Source organism: Neolamprologus multifasciatus, chromosome 7, assembly GCF_963576455.1.
Source record: "Neolamprologus multifasciatus chromosome 7, fNeoMul1.2, whole genome shotgun sequence".
NCBI lineage: Eukaryota > Metazoa > Chordata > Actinopteri > Cichliformes > Cichlidae > Neolamprologus > Neolamprologus multifasciatus.
This window is the reverse complement of record NC_140445.1, coordinates 56,381,050-56,397,821: the sequence shown is the minus strand read 5'-3', so window position 1 is coordinate 56,397,821 and position 16,772 is coordinate 56,381,050. Positions and strand designations below refer to the sequence as shown.

Below are 16,772 nucleotides of genomic sequence, written 5' to 3'. Positions count from 1 at the left end.
TCTCATGCTGCGGTCTGTGTCCACAGCTGCTCTCTTTCCACTTGTTCTGTGAGCAGATGCATGCTTTGCTCTTTTGCATAGAGCCGCATGACTGAATTGTTTTGGAGATAGGGATAGCAATGAAATGCAAAGAAATGGGGTGGAAATTGTACCATGAAAAAGACGCTCTTCCACTTCACTGTACAGCTTGAGGTCGTAAAGGAGAGCAAAAACCCCAACGCGGGCCGTCCGAGTCAGATAGCACTCACATTGCACGGAAACCGCTCCATTCTCCTCGTAGTGACACCAATGCCTGTTTAATATGCTTCTGTTTCTCAAAGAAAACCCCAAAACTATTGCTGTAAATGATTACTAGATTACTTAATGTAGCGCTGAATCAATTCTCAAATGTGTCTGTCCCTGGTATACAGAGCAAGGCGGGGTGGCGGAGCAGAGTGAGACAGTGAGCATGATAGAGCCATAGGGGAAATTATGAGACTATTAAGGAGACACTGTTGTTACTCTTGGCTTCTTACGGGATTTTGCCAGTGGCTGTATCTCCATTTTAATACAGCAGTTGGCAGCAACTGGTCATGCAGTAGTGAAGCTGCGAGCCACTTGATTTTAAATTGTGATATTGTCAAATTATTTGTTCACCAAATCAGCTATGATGTAATGTTAGGTGAGGTAATCCACTTACAATGATTAAGATGCCCTGTTTTCTTCTTTCTTCCATTACACTGCAGCAGAAGATTCTAGCTTTAATTCCAGTGCTTGTTGAATGTAACCGAGTGCTGCTCCATAATGGTCCATGCATAAGAAATTATGCATTTAAAACAAACCACATACAAGGCGGAATTTGACAAGCTCATAAAGTATCATCTGCTTAAATGCCTTATGACAATGTAAGATTAATGACCGTGCATTCAGTGCTAAGCAGCAGAGGTAGAAGAGGCACCTGCTCCTCAAAGGCCACCTCTAATCGTTCTCATCTGGACTCCCTGCTGACATACTAACCTGCTGTTCTTAGGGAAAGGAGATCTGCCAGATCCTGAAACACTTTCCTGGGCCCGCCATATTACTTTCCTAATTCAGCCCAGATGTGACGTCCCCACTCTGCCATCCTGTTTTTCCCCCCGCTCTGGTTCACCTCATTCCCACCTGCTAGCTGACCCGCGCACCCAAGGCCCAGACTCTCATTTGGTTTGCCTCTCCAAGTAAAGTCATGCTCTTTGAATTGCAGCAATCTTTTTTTCCTCCTTTCCTTTTTTTCCTCAGCCTGGGCGACTGTAGTAAAGTCCACATAGTGCACACAGGAATCTTCCTGCGTCACATGCTTGCATTCCTATTGTTGTCTCCATAAGAATTCCCTTGTTCAATCCACTAACACTTATTAATTTTTCCATATAGATGGCTAATGATCTTCCTATTGACTCCATTGTGTTGGGCTCCAAAGATCACTACTTGAACAACACTTTATGAATAAGCAAGCGTGATTTCTGTGTTGCTCTGTTGAGGGTTGGTCTTCTGTTCTTCATACAAACATCTCATGTTGTTGAATATTTTGCAATTATCCAAAAAAGAAATGTTTTGCTAGTAAGGGACTAAAATGAGAAATTATTCAAGCAATGTCACCGGTGGATGATGAACACCATCAGCTAGCACTGACCGCCTGAAAGACTTCTACTTTAATTGGATTGCAAGGCTTCCCCAGGCTGATGGACATGTTTGTCTCTCAGGACCACTGAGCGTCTGCCTCCACTGGATGGGCCCCAGTAAATAATCTCTCTCCCCTAAATGCTTACCGTTAATTGTGTTTTTTTTTTTTCCTCCTTCTTGTTGAGATGCGCTGGTGTGGGGGCGTGGGGTTGGGGAATAATTAAGACAATGCCTTTGCGCTTCACTTTGGAGGCAGGGATCCCACTAGAGCAGAGGCAGGTGCCTCTTACTGGAAGAGACTCGCTGACAAGACCTGCCAATCAAGCCTGTGGAGCTCTCAATTTCTTGAGCTCTTAGGTACTCTATTCCCTTTAGTCCGTTTATTCCAAACACCGTTTTAAAATGCTGGGGATTAAGCAGGTAGCAAACAGGCCCAGTCTGTCAGAGGGAATCAGTGTTCCCCAGCCTACGTGAACATTGTCTTTCTCAGCCCATCTACAGCTGCACTCACAACGAAATGGTTTTTTGTCTTAGAGTTGATTAGACGTCTCATATTTTTAAGGGAAAACTGTTATAGCAGAATTCAAATCTTTGGCGAGAAATTTTTGAGCCTTCATAAACCCAATTGGAAATAAACGATGTCTTTTGTTTTCAGAGGTTTTATCCATTAACAGAGAACGCCAAATGGAGTCAGTTCTTCGTAAATGCTCAACAATGCTTCTGAACTTTCTCTGCGCTTCTTGCAGCTGAGCATTTGCATGGAGAGTAGTACAAAGAGTCTTGAGGAACACAGAAGGAGACTACTTTTTGTTATTCTTATACCTGACCCGGAGGGCATTGTCAAACTGTGCAGAACCGTGTGGACACAGCATATAGTATAATAACATAATCAAGGCAAAAATGTAATGGTACTGAAAAAATGGTGTATCTCTTTAAACTTGCTCCTCATCTAGTAGACAGGCTGGAGAGAGGTGCCAGCAGCTATTCATGATGAACGGGAAAGCAGGTCATGGAGTCACGGCCACTAAGAGCCGCTGTGCTATAGCGTGCCAGTGACAGGCTTGTACAAGGCCAGGGCCTCATCTGGCTGCAATGCCAAAATTTAGACACTGAATATGGTTTTTTTGTGGATACAGCTTTACACATACACACACGCACAAAAACAAAGAAAGAACCCCATCTCTGTCACATAACCACATGCAGTTGATTAGAAATAAAAGAAACAAAACTTCACCGAATTTAAAATCACTTTCTATAAACTGTATGTTTGTCTCATTCTCATTTAACTTTTTTTTTCCCAGTTCATTCTTATTTTTGGAAAACGGGCAGCTGCGCACTTTTGCTCAAAATGTGATCTGGAAGTTAAGCAAATGGGAGAATGGTTCTGAAATCCCTGGCAACGATAGCCACTCGTCACACAGACAGGAAATGGACAGCCACTTTGGAGAAATTCAATTCGGTTGTCGGACACTGTGAAAAAAATTGAATCATGCAGACATTTGAGGTGATTTAATGGTGTTAACATGCGCACAGTGGAACTCCACTGCTTGCACTGCACAGGCTGTGGATTATTGAGTTCGGTGTAAAATCAGTCACTTCTCCAGAGTCCATTTGACTAGGAGAAATGGATGGACATTAGCAGGAATTCTGAAAGTGGCTCATTTTTTTGAATAAACTAGTGATGGATCTCTCTTCAGGCACAGTTTTAACATCTGCTTGAGATTGACTGGATCACACTTCTGTGTTGTCTTACTTCAAATGTATTCAAGTTACATTCCGATTTTTTTAAAGTTACCACTTAAATTCTGATATTTCACAAAAATGGTCAAAAAAGATGCCAATATTCTGAAGATCTGCTGTGTTCTGTATTTAAATATTGTAGATATTTCTATAGTGCATACTACATATTTTCTACCTGCTATGCAGCAATATGGACCCAAAAACAACCCATGATGTCATCTGGGACTTTCATGTTGTTTATGTATGTAATGCATTTTCTGCTGCCATGCTCTGCATTAACAGTTGTTATGTATCCTTGCTAGAAAAATTATGGCCCAAGGCTTCTTGGCTTAAAATGCAGATGATAAATTTTCCTCTAATCAGTACAGCACTTCCCCTGCCACTCTGCTTACCTTGGGTTAAGCAGGACCAAAGCCCTGCTTTTCAGTGAATGGAAATATTTGTTGGCTGGTTTTAAAACACTTTTGTCTCCTATAGTAATGCGTCAGGCAGATGGCCCGTAAGGGGCTGCTAGCAGGATTTTCTTTCTGCTGTGCTCTATCTACATTGTCCGGCCAAAGTTTTGTCAAAACTAGAAAATTATGCAAGACAGTTCAATGAAATATGCTTATTTTCCTATTGTATAGTAATGCATTCAATGTGGTTCAAGAATTAGAGCTGGTCTTCCACTAAGCAGAAGATTCTGATTGGATCTTGAGCTCTTCCAGTCCACATGTATCCTCGGGGAACATACCAAACCCCTAAAACTGTCCTCATGTGTGTCACTGGTGTGTCTTTGATAGTGAAATTCCCCCAGGAATGTGCGGGTAAACATGACATATAGTGGTTGCTAAGACTAGAAAAATGTTACATGTGGTTTAATTGTCGTATATATTTCATATCCACTGTTTATATTTGCATAACGCACTTGGTACACTAGTGGGAACTGTAAAGGAAACAGAGGTCTCTCTATAGATCCAGTTTGGAAATTAAAAGACTTCCCATCACTGGCAGCTGAGTGATACTTAATAAAGATATTTTATTTTTCAAATTTAGAAAAAAAAACATAAATAGTTTCTATTTTTAATACTAAAATCTTCTTCTGCTTTTCGCAAGGAGAACTCGCAAACATGGTCCCTCTTTGATCTCATAATCCTGTTTGAGCAACATGTTTCTCTTTCATTTTGAATGTCACTGGGACCTCCAGAGTCTCAACAGTGTGCAACCAGATAGTTTGACATGGCGTTTTACTTTGTGCACTTCAGTAAAGAAATATTATTAAACAACAAATGAATTAATTCTTTGCAGTCCCCGCTGGTTATTGTCAGGTTAAGTTTGTCAGGTGTTTGACACAAAGTGTTTTGTCCTCCTCACCAGAGGAGATACGAACAATGTCCATTTCTAAAGACTTCCTCATTAGCCGCGGAGAGCGTGGGAGTGCTGGTATCTGGAAACAAGCTTTAGCTGACTTTTTTCAGACTACAACAACATCCTTCTCCCTATGCTCCATGCACATGTCCTCTCACTCCGTGCATTATAACCCTGATGAGCTGACCACATCCTTGGAACACTTCACAAGATAAATAATTGAACTCTCAATAGCCCTTGATGGACAAAAATTGCTCCTCCAGCTGCCACTTCTTCTTTTGCTTTGTTCTCGAGAGCAACAACAACAAATGGGCCTCTGCAGAATCCCACACTAAGAAAACACATTTCACAATGATAACACATAAGAGCTGGGGTTGCATTACTCTCCTGCTCTGATGATTTGTGCCATTAGAGGTAGTCTATGTGTTGTACAAATAGTAATAAAGAAGCCTTCAAAAGAGATATGTGATCTTAAAAGAGTGTTTTATGCTGGCAGATGACTGATGTCACTATCATCAGTTATCTGTTACCACCTAACTTGTCTTTTCAGCAATCAAGAGAGGAGCCAGACAAAAGGTTTCAGAGGCAGAGAGGAGTCCCTCGAACAATAGGTGGCAGTGTGCTACCACAGAAGGCAGCTACAGTATCCTCAAGTTGTTTGAATCCAGTCTTGGCAGAGGAAGGCTTGAGGCTGTTCTGTGGATTTAATTAGACAGAAACAGATACTCACATGTTCATTTCTCAGCTGCCTCCCATCCATTTCTTTACAGTCTGTTGGGAAAAAACGCTTTATGGTCCAATTGTAACTTTAACTGTGAGCACAGAAAGAACCACACATTCATAGTGAAAAGCCAAGTGTTAAGACCTTGTTTCACACTTCCTAGAGGCGCCCATTACAGCAGGTAGAGCTGTCAGAATCACAGGCCAACTGTTAAAATACACAAAAGAGAGGGCAAAGACTTTGGACAAAGAAAGTACATTTTTTCCGAAAAGTCTCGAGGTATCCTCCTGAATGAAGATCACACCCATGGCACCCCAAACAAAGACCTCTTAGGCAAGTTTGTAGCATGACTTTAAAACACAGATTTAAAAAAATAAAGTAATATTTGATCTTACCTGTATTATTTCAAATTATAGGATAATGTTGTGATTATTAAACACTTTGCTGAAATAAAAAACAACAACAAAAAAAACACAATGTCTACATTTTAATTTGATCTGACAGTTGGGTATGCTAACATAATGCATGGTAACATATGTGACAAACGCAAGCAAAGGAACAAAGCATGCCAAGAAAAGATTAGAGTATAATTGAATGAGAAGGAAAATGTGGCTGTGTTAGCCACAGTGGGGGTACGAGGAGCTGGGAGAACAACATTTAGGCTATTGGTAGTTGAGAAAGTGGCGTGGCCTACCACTAACCTTCACATCTATATTAAAAGCAAGGTGTCACTGCATGCAAATTAGACGTAGCCGGGTAAAGCACTGTTAATGAACCCAGCCATTGAACTCCATACAGCAGGCTTGTCGTTAGATAGGTGCACCATAAATAGTCCATTTGGCCGAGAGCCAGAGGGAGAAGCTAAGGCAGAGTTACTAGCAGTAGGATAGGGCCTTTATTGTGTTATGACAGACAGAGGGGACGATCAGACAGGATAGAGATATGGGCTTTCCTTTCCAGATTAATTAAAGAAAGGATCAATTAACAGTGATGAAAACCATGGCAGCATACTGACTAGCTGATAGGCCAATCAAGCCTTGAAATGCAGAGTAGTTGGCATGTTTTATCTCTCCAAACTTAATTGCAATTTTCCAGGGGGAATGACGTGATCAAAATGGAGAGGTGAAATTAGCTCCACATGAATAAAGTATTTATTTGATGCATTTGTTCTGTGATTTCAGGACTAAGTATGTATTGTGTTCGTATAGGGCACAGGAGTTTCTCTTTCCACAATTTATGCTTCCCCTGCCTGCTCACCTTTATCATGGTAATTGTGAACATGAGTCCAACCTCAACATTAGCTTTTGCTGAGTAGGAAAATGCCTTGGCTAAGGGCTATTTGTCCCACATTGCCCAATCATGCCAGATGCATGTGGTTATACAATATGGAGCATTCGTGAATTCATTTGCATATCAGGAGATGAATTTCATGCACCCATCACTACTGCAGATTCGAGGCAATAATGACTTTACAGGAGATGAAAGGAACCAAAATTCGTTGGCTCACTGGTGGGAGCGAAATGATTGCACTATGGGCAAAGAGTTAAAGAGGATGTATACATGAAGATAAAGAGGACTTCTGCTTGGGGTAGTTTGACACATAAAATGTAGTTTACAGCTAGTGTGTCATCATCTATTCCCAACAAGTCCAAGGTTTATCAAATTCACATTTAAAAAAGGACAGTTAGACAGTTAAAATGCCTTAAAACCAAGCTCCACCTCACCGTTAAAAGCAGTAAATTAACCCAACAAAATCAAATTCTACTGGTGGTCTTTAGAATGTTACCATTTGATTGTTTTTAATAATTTATCCAGTTATTATAACAATATTAGCTAAGATTAAACACATACACATTGCTCATTACCTTGGGAACACAGCCCACCAAAAGCTCATTTCCTGTTGAGGAAGACTGCCTAACCCCGATTGACCCTCAGATATTCCCATTACCATGGGCCAATGTTTAAGGGAATCTTATTGAGCTACCTCAGCTGGAATACCCACAACTGATTTATGAGCAGAAGACTACTCTGCTTTTAATGATTATCTGTTTATTCTGCCCTCCTCACAAATCAGAATCAGAAACAAGGAATTATTATTCAAATGTGCCTAAAAAAGAGCATGGCAGAGAGAGAGGGGGGGAATCAAAGCAATCACACCATTTGAATCTTCTTCTTGATGAGGAAAATTAGATTTAAAAATAAAGATGTGCAAAGATACATTTTTGAAATTCTCCTAAGGATGGTGATTTTACTAATGGGTTTATTTTCAAGTTAGTTTCTCAGCTGGTAACATTTCTAAAATCTGCTTATGTGCTAGCAGCAAGTGAAAAAAAAGACAACATGCTTGACTCCTTATACAATCTGTAACTAATTAATCTAATCCCTGTCAGTCTTTAAACAACACCCCGATGGAATATATGCAGTCCACCTGTTCCTGTGATACTTTTTCTTATTAGCTCCAAGCCGTAGATTCAATAACCTCTCGCTTTTTTTTTTTCTGGAGGTTTATGACCATTATGCACAACAAGAATTCTGAGATCTGTGCCGGTAACAGTGCTAGATGGAGGAGAAGCTTAAGTGAGTCTGTCATGGTAATTATGGTGGATAGTTGAGGACTATCAGGTCCTTAGCTCTCTCACTGCCAGTCTGATCTATCCCGAACATAAAGAGTCTCCAGTGTGCCTGGGGGGAAATTGAAAAGATGCACTTATCTACCTAATGGCAATAGCTGAGGCAAATCACATGCATTGTATGGCAAGGAATAACTATGCGAGGCATGAGTGTATTAGCGTGTGCTCTGCGGCCGTGTTTCGCTTCATGTTTGATTATCCATCAGGCTGTGTCTAAATGTGAATACTATTGCAACCAGCTGACTGGGTATTGCCACAGAATTGTCATTCATTTTATAATTTGCTAACTGACAATCCAGGCAGTGTTTGACAGGAAGAGAGTCTGGAAGCAGCAGTCAACATCTCGCAGCACCCATATGAAACAGCAATGCCTGTTTTCTTCTTATTTCTGCATGTCGGGCGACAGCTTTCAGAGCAGCATGATGCCACTGAAACACTGAAAATTAACTTAGCTTGACTGTAGTGGGGAAGGGGGATTCTGGGATTTTGCATTCAAGCTTTAGATGATCAAAAAATGTTTACCTCCATGCTAGTACTGCATGTAGTTAAGAGATGGGGGTTTTTTCACTCGTGGTAATGGTTTCGCAGCACATTATCTCAAGTATATAAGTTACTAAAATGAGACAGTGAGACTCTATGAAACCAGAGTAAGCCAGTAAATCTAATGTGTTTGTGCACGGACATCAATGGTGATGCAGAGCCGTTTTACAGTCATTTATCTGAAAATGGCAACATAATGTAATAACATTTGGGAAGCAACTGTTTTGATTGGGATGGGACACCATGCCGAGCTGCAGTTACATGCTGAAAACACAATATTAGTGTCCATCATTTGAGGTAACTAACAGGGTTTCAGTTTCAGGGTTTTTGGGAAATCAAATTAGTCTGCCAGACATCCAATTTGCGTTTTGGTTAAGTCAGATGTAGCCGCTGCTTAATATGCTGGAGGCCACAAGACAAGAGAAGAGTGGCTCATTTGCGTTACGTAACTCAAAAATGTGTAGCTCTTGCTGCGAAATGGAAACTTTTATTTTGCTAAGAAAAGAAATGACCTATGCTTGATGTACCAAAGACCTTGTAATCAAAAGGTTCAAACGCACACAGCAAGCGGCTCAGCTTCCTTTCTGTGAATAATACATTTCCATTAAAAAGGCTCATTAAAATAATTGTTGGTCAATAAACGTGCAAGAGTAGATGTTAGCCTCCAAACATACAGCAGGATTGTCAAGCGTCTATGGTGAGCACACAGTTCTTCCACAGCTAAATCATATCAGATGGACTATTGACAGCATCCTGTCAATAGCTGAGCCCTTGGAGGGTTAGCTATTTGCACATTGACTGATTGACTGTTTCTTAATAGACACATAATTGGTGACAAAGACCTTCCAATGAAGTGTCATTTGCCAGAGCATTTGTGATAATTCACAGCCTGTCCCATTTTCTGTTGGACACAGTCCCAAAGTAGGGACTGTGATGAGTAACATGAACAACTAGACAGTGTCACACTGACAAGAGAAAATTATAATAAAATATCTGAAGCATGGAAATAGCTGAGAAATATCTGAGCAGCAAACATGACAGACTTAAGACAAACAACCCGCTTGCTGGTATAGAATCCATAGATGGAAAGTGAAAAAAGCAATATGGCATTTTGAAGCTTTGACCTGATATGGTATTATTCACTGACAGTAATATTACATGCTATTTCCTTTCATTCCAGTCTGTGGACAATGTTGATGGATAGTAATTTTCACATGGCACTTTTGTTTACCTTATTTATCTGCTCCCCTGTCAGCCACAGCCTTCATTGGGGAACCAGAGCACTTATAGACGGCTGTGGGGTTTGCACTGTAGTGCAGACATTTAAAAAAGAAGATTTAAATTTAAAAAAAAAAAAAAAGGAAGAAGAAGAGATGCTCCTCCTGATCCTGCAGCATTTCATGAAGGCATTGCTTTTCAAACCAGCTGCTTGGAGGATTTTTAACATCTATTAATGCAGAATTACTCCAATTACAAGCCTTCTTTGCGCCAAGGCCCCCATCCACTGCTTGTGTTAGATAGTGCACACCTCTGGGAGCCAATCACAGCCTTCACAGCCACTGGCAGCAGATGTAAGCAATTTACTTCTGATTTCTTCATATTCAGTGTGAGACGAGCTCCTGGTGACCCACGACCCTGGAGCCTGCAGGATTCTAACCCTATCAAATTAAAGCTCTCTGCTCACTTATTCCCTAGCGCTCCTCTGGTGCTAAGCAGCCATCTCGCTGCATAGCAACGCCGGTCGGGCGTGCTCGCTCATACGCCCTGCCTCATCAGCTGCTATTAGGGAAAATATACAGTGGTCTAATTGGATGAGATTCAGCTAAGGAAGTGCAGTTAAAGGTCATTTTCCACCGTGTGCCTCCTGCTCTTCAGAATAATTTCTGTGTCCTCCGTCTTTGTGAGCTGTTAAACAATAGGGCCAAAGTTACAATCCTTTCTCTCTTTTCCTGACAGAGTGCCACAGGCCGTGATGAGCAGCAAGTCCTATGAATCATGTAAACAACATGGCCAGACAGCGACTGACGGGAGCTATGTCAACTGCACATATCCTTTACTGCCTCCCTTCAAAGTGTCCTGGTGCCCATGTCGTAACCTCGTCGTTAGCCAATTGCAGAAATTTGCAAAGGTTGGCAAAGACTACCTATGATTATAATTAGCATACACCTTCTGTAATTTCTCTTCATCTTATCAGGTTCAAAAGCTACTTCGGTATTTTTCTGTTTAATATTTCATATAAAAATGGCAAAAAGGTGAACAAACATTTGCAGTGTTGTTGCTCAGCTAATACGATTCTTTGAGATGTGAAAGAAATAGGTCTGCATAGTCATACGTGATGTGTTTCCTGTAGACAGAAGCACAGTCGCCAACACAGGCTAAAAAAAGTCACTTGACATTAACAGCGGTTAAACTGCCAAATAATATTTGAGGCAATTTCTAGTTTATGTACAGAAAACAGTTGTTATCTGGACCCTGTAATTACTGTACTTGCATCAGAACTGTTAATGAACAATATCTCAGCATTAGCACATCGAAAGGAATTTCTTCTTAACAATCAGTTTAAAATCATCTTCAAGTTTGGAAGCCTTAAAGTTAGTGTTACTTACTAGTAGACAGAGCCTAGAAGGATTTCTGAAGCCACTATAACCAGCTCTGTAATGGTGACCTCTGTTACTTTGTTTAAATGCACATCAACATTTGATGCTATGCACTATAAATCCCTCATAAGATCCACAAGCCTCTTAAGTCACGGGCCACTTCATAAATAAATGATATTCTCTACTGAGGGGCTTGTGGCTCCCGTCTTGTTCAGTTCACCGGCTTGTGATGCAATAATGATGAACACAGACCTCCAGCTCTTTCACTTAGCGCTCTAATTTATAGGGGGACAAACATGAGGATCAGCATGCAGAATCAATGTTTGAGCATTAAAGTGAGCATAAGCCATTAAAGAGAGCATAAACGCAATTGCTTAAAAATAAAAAAAAGTGTTATTTTCAGTGCCATTTAGAAGCATGTACTACTATTTCTTTTAGATTAACAGTCGATAGTGCTTGATATGTAGATATTTATATATAAAATATTGAGTTCTTTTCTCCCACATGGTCATAAGATTGATTTAAACTAAGAACTCTTTCAGTAATATAACAATGTGGGTGTAATATGTTATATTTAATCGAAAACATTTATTTTCTTGCACAACTGATAACCCATAACTTAATGTGTACGCTTTTCTTTTACCACTGCTCTACATAAAATGTGCAAAAATGTGTTGTTTTTAGTCTCTCCCCAGTGTCTGATTTGGCCTGTGCTGCAGCCTGGTTAGCTCCTTCCAAGTAAATGCTGTAGTTTTGTGTGAACTCACAGTAGTAGGTGATTTTAGAGGCTCCCTGTCTGCCAATTTTACAGCTGGAAGGGCAAAGGCCTTTTGAGCGCCACTGGAAAACTGAGAGACATTCACCGAATGAGAGGGCTGGGCCCTGAGTCCCACAGCTTCTTCCACCTTTTGTCCTGCCTGAAAGGCCTCACTGCCTGAAACGCATCACTTGACGCCCAGTGTTTGCTGTTGGGAAACCTGATTAAAGGGGGGTGAGACATACACATACACAGCCTAAGCCTATCAATGACTCTCACAGCCCCCCAAGTTACTGTATTTGTCCTTGCAGCTTGGGTGCTCAGAGTGAATGCTGCTGTCCATTGATCTTTGTCTGATAAAGCCGCTGGCGTGGTGTGCATGGTGCCTTAAGGGTTTCATTCCACTCAGGCGAGTCCATTTCAGCGAGCTGTGGTTGAGCTAATGTGGGACATGCTGCGCCAGTCACGGCCTTTGGGATTTGGCCTAAGTGCTGTACGTTGTGATGCTTTGCTCTGAAATTCTTAAGCATAGGCAGCCTTGAAAGTATTTTACACTTCTTTAACAATCCCATGGAATTTCTCTCAGTCTTCTAGGTGAGTGAAAACGGAGCTAAAAATCGATATGAGATTGATTAGAAGATTCAGTTTTATTATTTAAAAAAAAAAATTAGCCTTACAAAAAGGGAAAAAAATTTTTTAGACACTCCAACTTATTATGTAGCATTAAAGAGTATATTCCATCCACAGAGTGTCTCTTTAAAAGAAAGCTGTATATCTGCTGAGCAAACACTTCTGTCCAGGACATCTGACAGATGCTCTTTGAGTTCTATTGGCTTAGATCCTGGTGCCTGTCACCTTTCACATCTCAATGGGCCCAGAGGTGACCTCTCTGTTCCCTTGGAGCTCCATACGTTATTGGTCCTAACACAATCAAATGCACGTTCAGCATTTGGGGGTCGAAGCGATGGCAGCCACTAAGGTGCCCTTATGCACAGAGAGGGCCAACTCATATGACCTCTAGCACCTGAACCATGACCCTCATTTATAAGCAGGTGGCCTCTGCAACAACTACATTTACACGGGGTCAGCTAAGATCCATGTACAGCAAACAGCTCTAAAAAGAGGACAGATCTTAATCGTATAGTGTTTCCTGAGAGCGCAGACATGGCTATACATCTGCGGCATAAGAGAAGAGGGTCACAACTGGGCCTGCAAGTGAAGAGGAATCAACAGCTACATCCTTAAGACAGGACACAAAACATTTTACACCACGCATGTGGATACATACCTGAAGTCAGTTATGAAGAGAGTATAGTTTAAAGCTTGGGTTATAAAACGCCACAGTTAATAAAAGCTAAGCGCTAATTGTTGTAATGTCAGCAGCATTTAGACGAACGAACTGAAGGGGAACCAACCACGCATCAGCGCAGTTTTATATCGCCTAACACGGTTTCTCAATGCAGATTCAACCTTGATAAAAGCACCCGCGTGCTGTGTGATGAAATCGTATTTTAATAATGCTGTACGTGCAAAACAATATGTAAACATGCTTTGTCGTTGATAAGCGCTAACCATGTTTCAGTCATGAACCATAACCTCCTTTCTTTTACATACAGCAATGCCTGAAATGTGATGGCACAGAGACGCTCATTGTTTCTCACTGACCAGCCTTGGCATACAGCTGTGGTGAAACAGTACCCTTATTGCTGAGACATCTCAATAAAAGTAAAAAAGAAAAAGAAAAAAAAAAGGGGGGGGTCCTTTTGCTTTGACCTTCTGGCAGCTCTAATAGGCATAAATAGAAATGTCATAATGCACCGTTTTATGGTTAATCAAATTCCAAAAGAACAGAGAATCAGGGAGCAGCTTTAGAGTTGACAGATGTAGCTGGACATTGTTCATTCACCTAACACTGAGTGATTAGCAGTGAAGCTTTTTTTTTTTAATGTATTTTGGTCACATTTATTAAAATCTCCAGCTGGCATTTATTAAGACGAGTCTGAAGTATTAAAGCCACACCTCGTGGTTTCTTAACTAAGATTTTATTTCTGCTTTGGTAAAATAAATGTCTGAATAGAGAAGGAATTTCATTTGATTCACATTCTGCTTAATACTTCACACCCAGAAAGATTCACCTGTCATCTGCTACTCTGCTCATAACACATTTATATAGAGACGGACAAAAGGGAGGGAAAGAAAAGAGGAGGATATGGAGCGAGAGAGAGAGGGGAAATAAATTGAGAGAGCGACGGAGAGAGGGAGAGAAAGGGAGGTCATAGTGACCGTGTGATGGTCGCTGACACGGGAGTTCAGACTGCGGTCAAGGGAAGCAGTTGAAGATGTAGCAGACACACAGGCAAGGCTCTGTGTGCAGGTGCCCCCTCGCTGCCCCGTTCGCTTTCATCCCCCATCCACTCCCACATTGCCCCGCCAGCCCCGCCTGCTATCCACCAATCAGGGCACAGGGGGGCGGCGGCACAGTGGGGACACATCAAAGCGTTCTCTCGGTGAGAGGCTCAGGGCTGATGCTGGCACAACACAGAGGAGCACAGAAGAAAGCAGGGACGGCCAGTTAGAAAAAAGGAGTCCAAATGGAATGGAAAAAAGGAGTCCAACCAGAACAAAACATTTCATTCTCTTCACAAACCAGCATTATGCCAGCCATGCATCCAAAAACCCAGACACATTTTTCTCACTGCCTTGAGCCAATGGCCCCCTTGAGTATGTGAACAAGGGGGATAATTTAATTAAGAAAATCCAATCTTCCAGTTTGAGGGAACAAAGTTAGATTTGAATGAAAGCAATATGTTCCCTCCTTTCTTTTTTCAAATTAAAATTTCATAGCTGAAATCAAAGCGTTGCTGAGGTGCCCCCCATCTCTATTGAGTGTATGTTTTTAGAACAGATGTGATGATGAGAAAAACTGCTAGTTTTTCTATGTCCTCAAATCTAATTAAAAAAAAATATTTACAACATTTTGCTTCTCCGAAATAGAATGCAATGGTCTGTAGGTGAATAAAATACCAAAAAAAAAAAAAAAGAATTTTCAGCCCTAGAAAGAAAGAATGCAAGGTCATCCCTTGGATAAAATGGATAAACAGCAGCTATGAATAAAAATTAATAGATATATCCAGTCTCCGATCTTGTCATTAAACTGTGAATTTTATAGGATGCACAAACTCATACCAAGATATAATAATGTCCTCTCTCTGATGTATGACCCTTCATGTTCGCTCAAAACTTATAATGACTTTCTTTGTGAAAGCCCTCAGAAAGAGGAGAGCTTTCTAAATGAGAAGCACCCCCTACAATAATGCTGAGCAGCCCGCACAAACTATGAGCCTCATAATACGAGTGTGTCAAGTCCCCAAGTGAGTATGATGCACAATCCAGCAAGCTTTTGCATATGTTAAGAAGGATAATAGGCTCCTATGGGAGAAGAGGCTGAGGCCCAAAAGTGAGTATGACTATAAAAGTGCTGTGAAGGGGATGCACACTACATGGTAAAGTGTAGAAGGAGCCACGATGAACAAACACCACTTTGAATTATGAACCACACTCAGGATTTAAAGCGGCTCTTGTATACACGATAATAACAGTTTAAAGGTTCGGCGTTACCTTCCCTAAGGCGGTGTCAATAATTTGAACAAAATGACACTCAAGATACAAAGAAAGGGAAAACGAGAAAAAAGGATTCTGATACCCTTGCTCAAAAGGAGATCTTTTGATTTACTAAATGCACTCTTTACTCATCTTTTCCCCAATGGAAGCCGAACATGAAGCGCAACATTAAGATCAATACTTAACAAAAACAACAACAACAAAACAACACCCTTGTGACTTTGTTGGATCAAGCTGCAAGGAAGCACGGCTGCTGTTACCATCCCCACATCACTCACGTTCTTAGGCCTGTCAATAAGACGAGCGATGCCTCAAATTCCAAATGTTTGAATTCAACCTTTCTCAGGGGGGAAAAAAAAACCCAAACAAAAAAACCCCAACACATTTAAAACATTAGGTCATTGGATGTGTTACAGCACCTTGATGACTGGAGGCGCTGGATGAAGACAGCGCTTTCATCATCTCTTGCCCTGGGAAGAAACTATAATGCTCTATTGACTGATGGCAGCCCCTTGTTGATCATTACAGAAGAGAGGACATACAGGTGTGGAAACATGAAGTCTTATTGATGGAAATATCAAAGCCATAGACAGGCGTCGTTGACCCTTTCATGATGTCAACACTCAGCTCTTGCTGCTGGGCACTGTTTAAGTCATAATATAGACATGGCATCTCAACATAATGAAAACTTATTGATGCCCTGTGCTGCTGCAGCGATGTAACTGACTGACTGCACAGAGCTATTATTTGTACTATTCAGGTCGTTTGACATGTGTCAATGCATCAGAATGAAAGGAAGGTTTTATCTGACTGGTGTCAATCACTTTAAAGCACACTGCACACAGTTTGAAGACAGCAGTGGTGCCGAAGCCCGAACAATGAAAAATGTGGCAGTTGTGACAAATCTCAGGATTTATCACTGAACAATAAAACAGAGCTGCTCAGCAGGAAATGGGACACATTGAACACATGTTCCATGGTGTGTGCAATCTCATGTAAAGACCCAGCTGACATTCTGGCAGCATCCTCCTTTCTGTTTTCACTTGCCGTTCTCTGCTCCTGTGCCAGCTTATCCTGTGTGTGGTCTTTGCTGTGACTTGGCACTGTACCTTCGCGGCTCAGATTACCACATTCACATTCATTTCATTCAATGCTGTAGCTTTTTTGTGTGTGCATGTGTG

General features: G+C 41.2%; 1 long non-coding RNA gene across 1 annotated transcript in view; it reads right to left on the bottom strand.

Moving 5' to 3' along the window:
- LOC146515567 (uncharacterized) overlaps positions 1-16,772 on the bottom strand; it is a 52,684-nt gene that overhangs the window by 5,182 nt on the left and 30,730 nt on the right. The window lies entirely within an intron of this gene.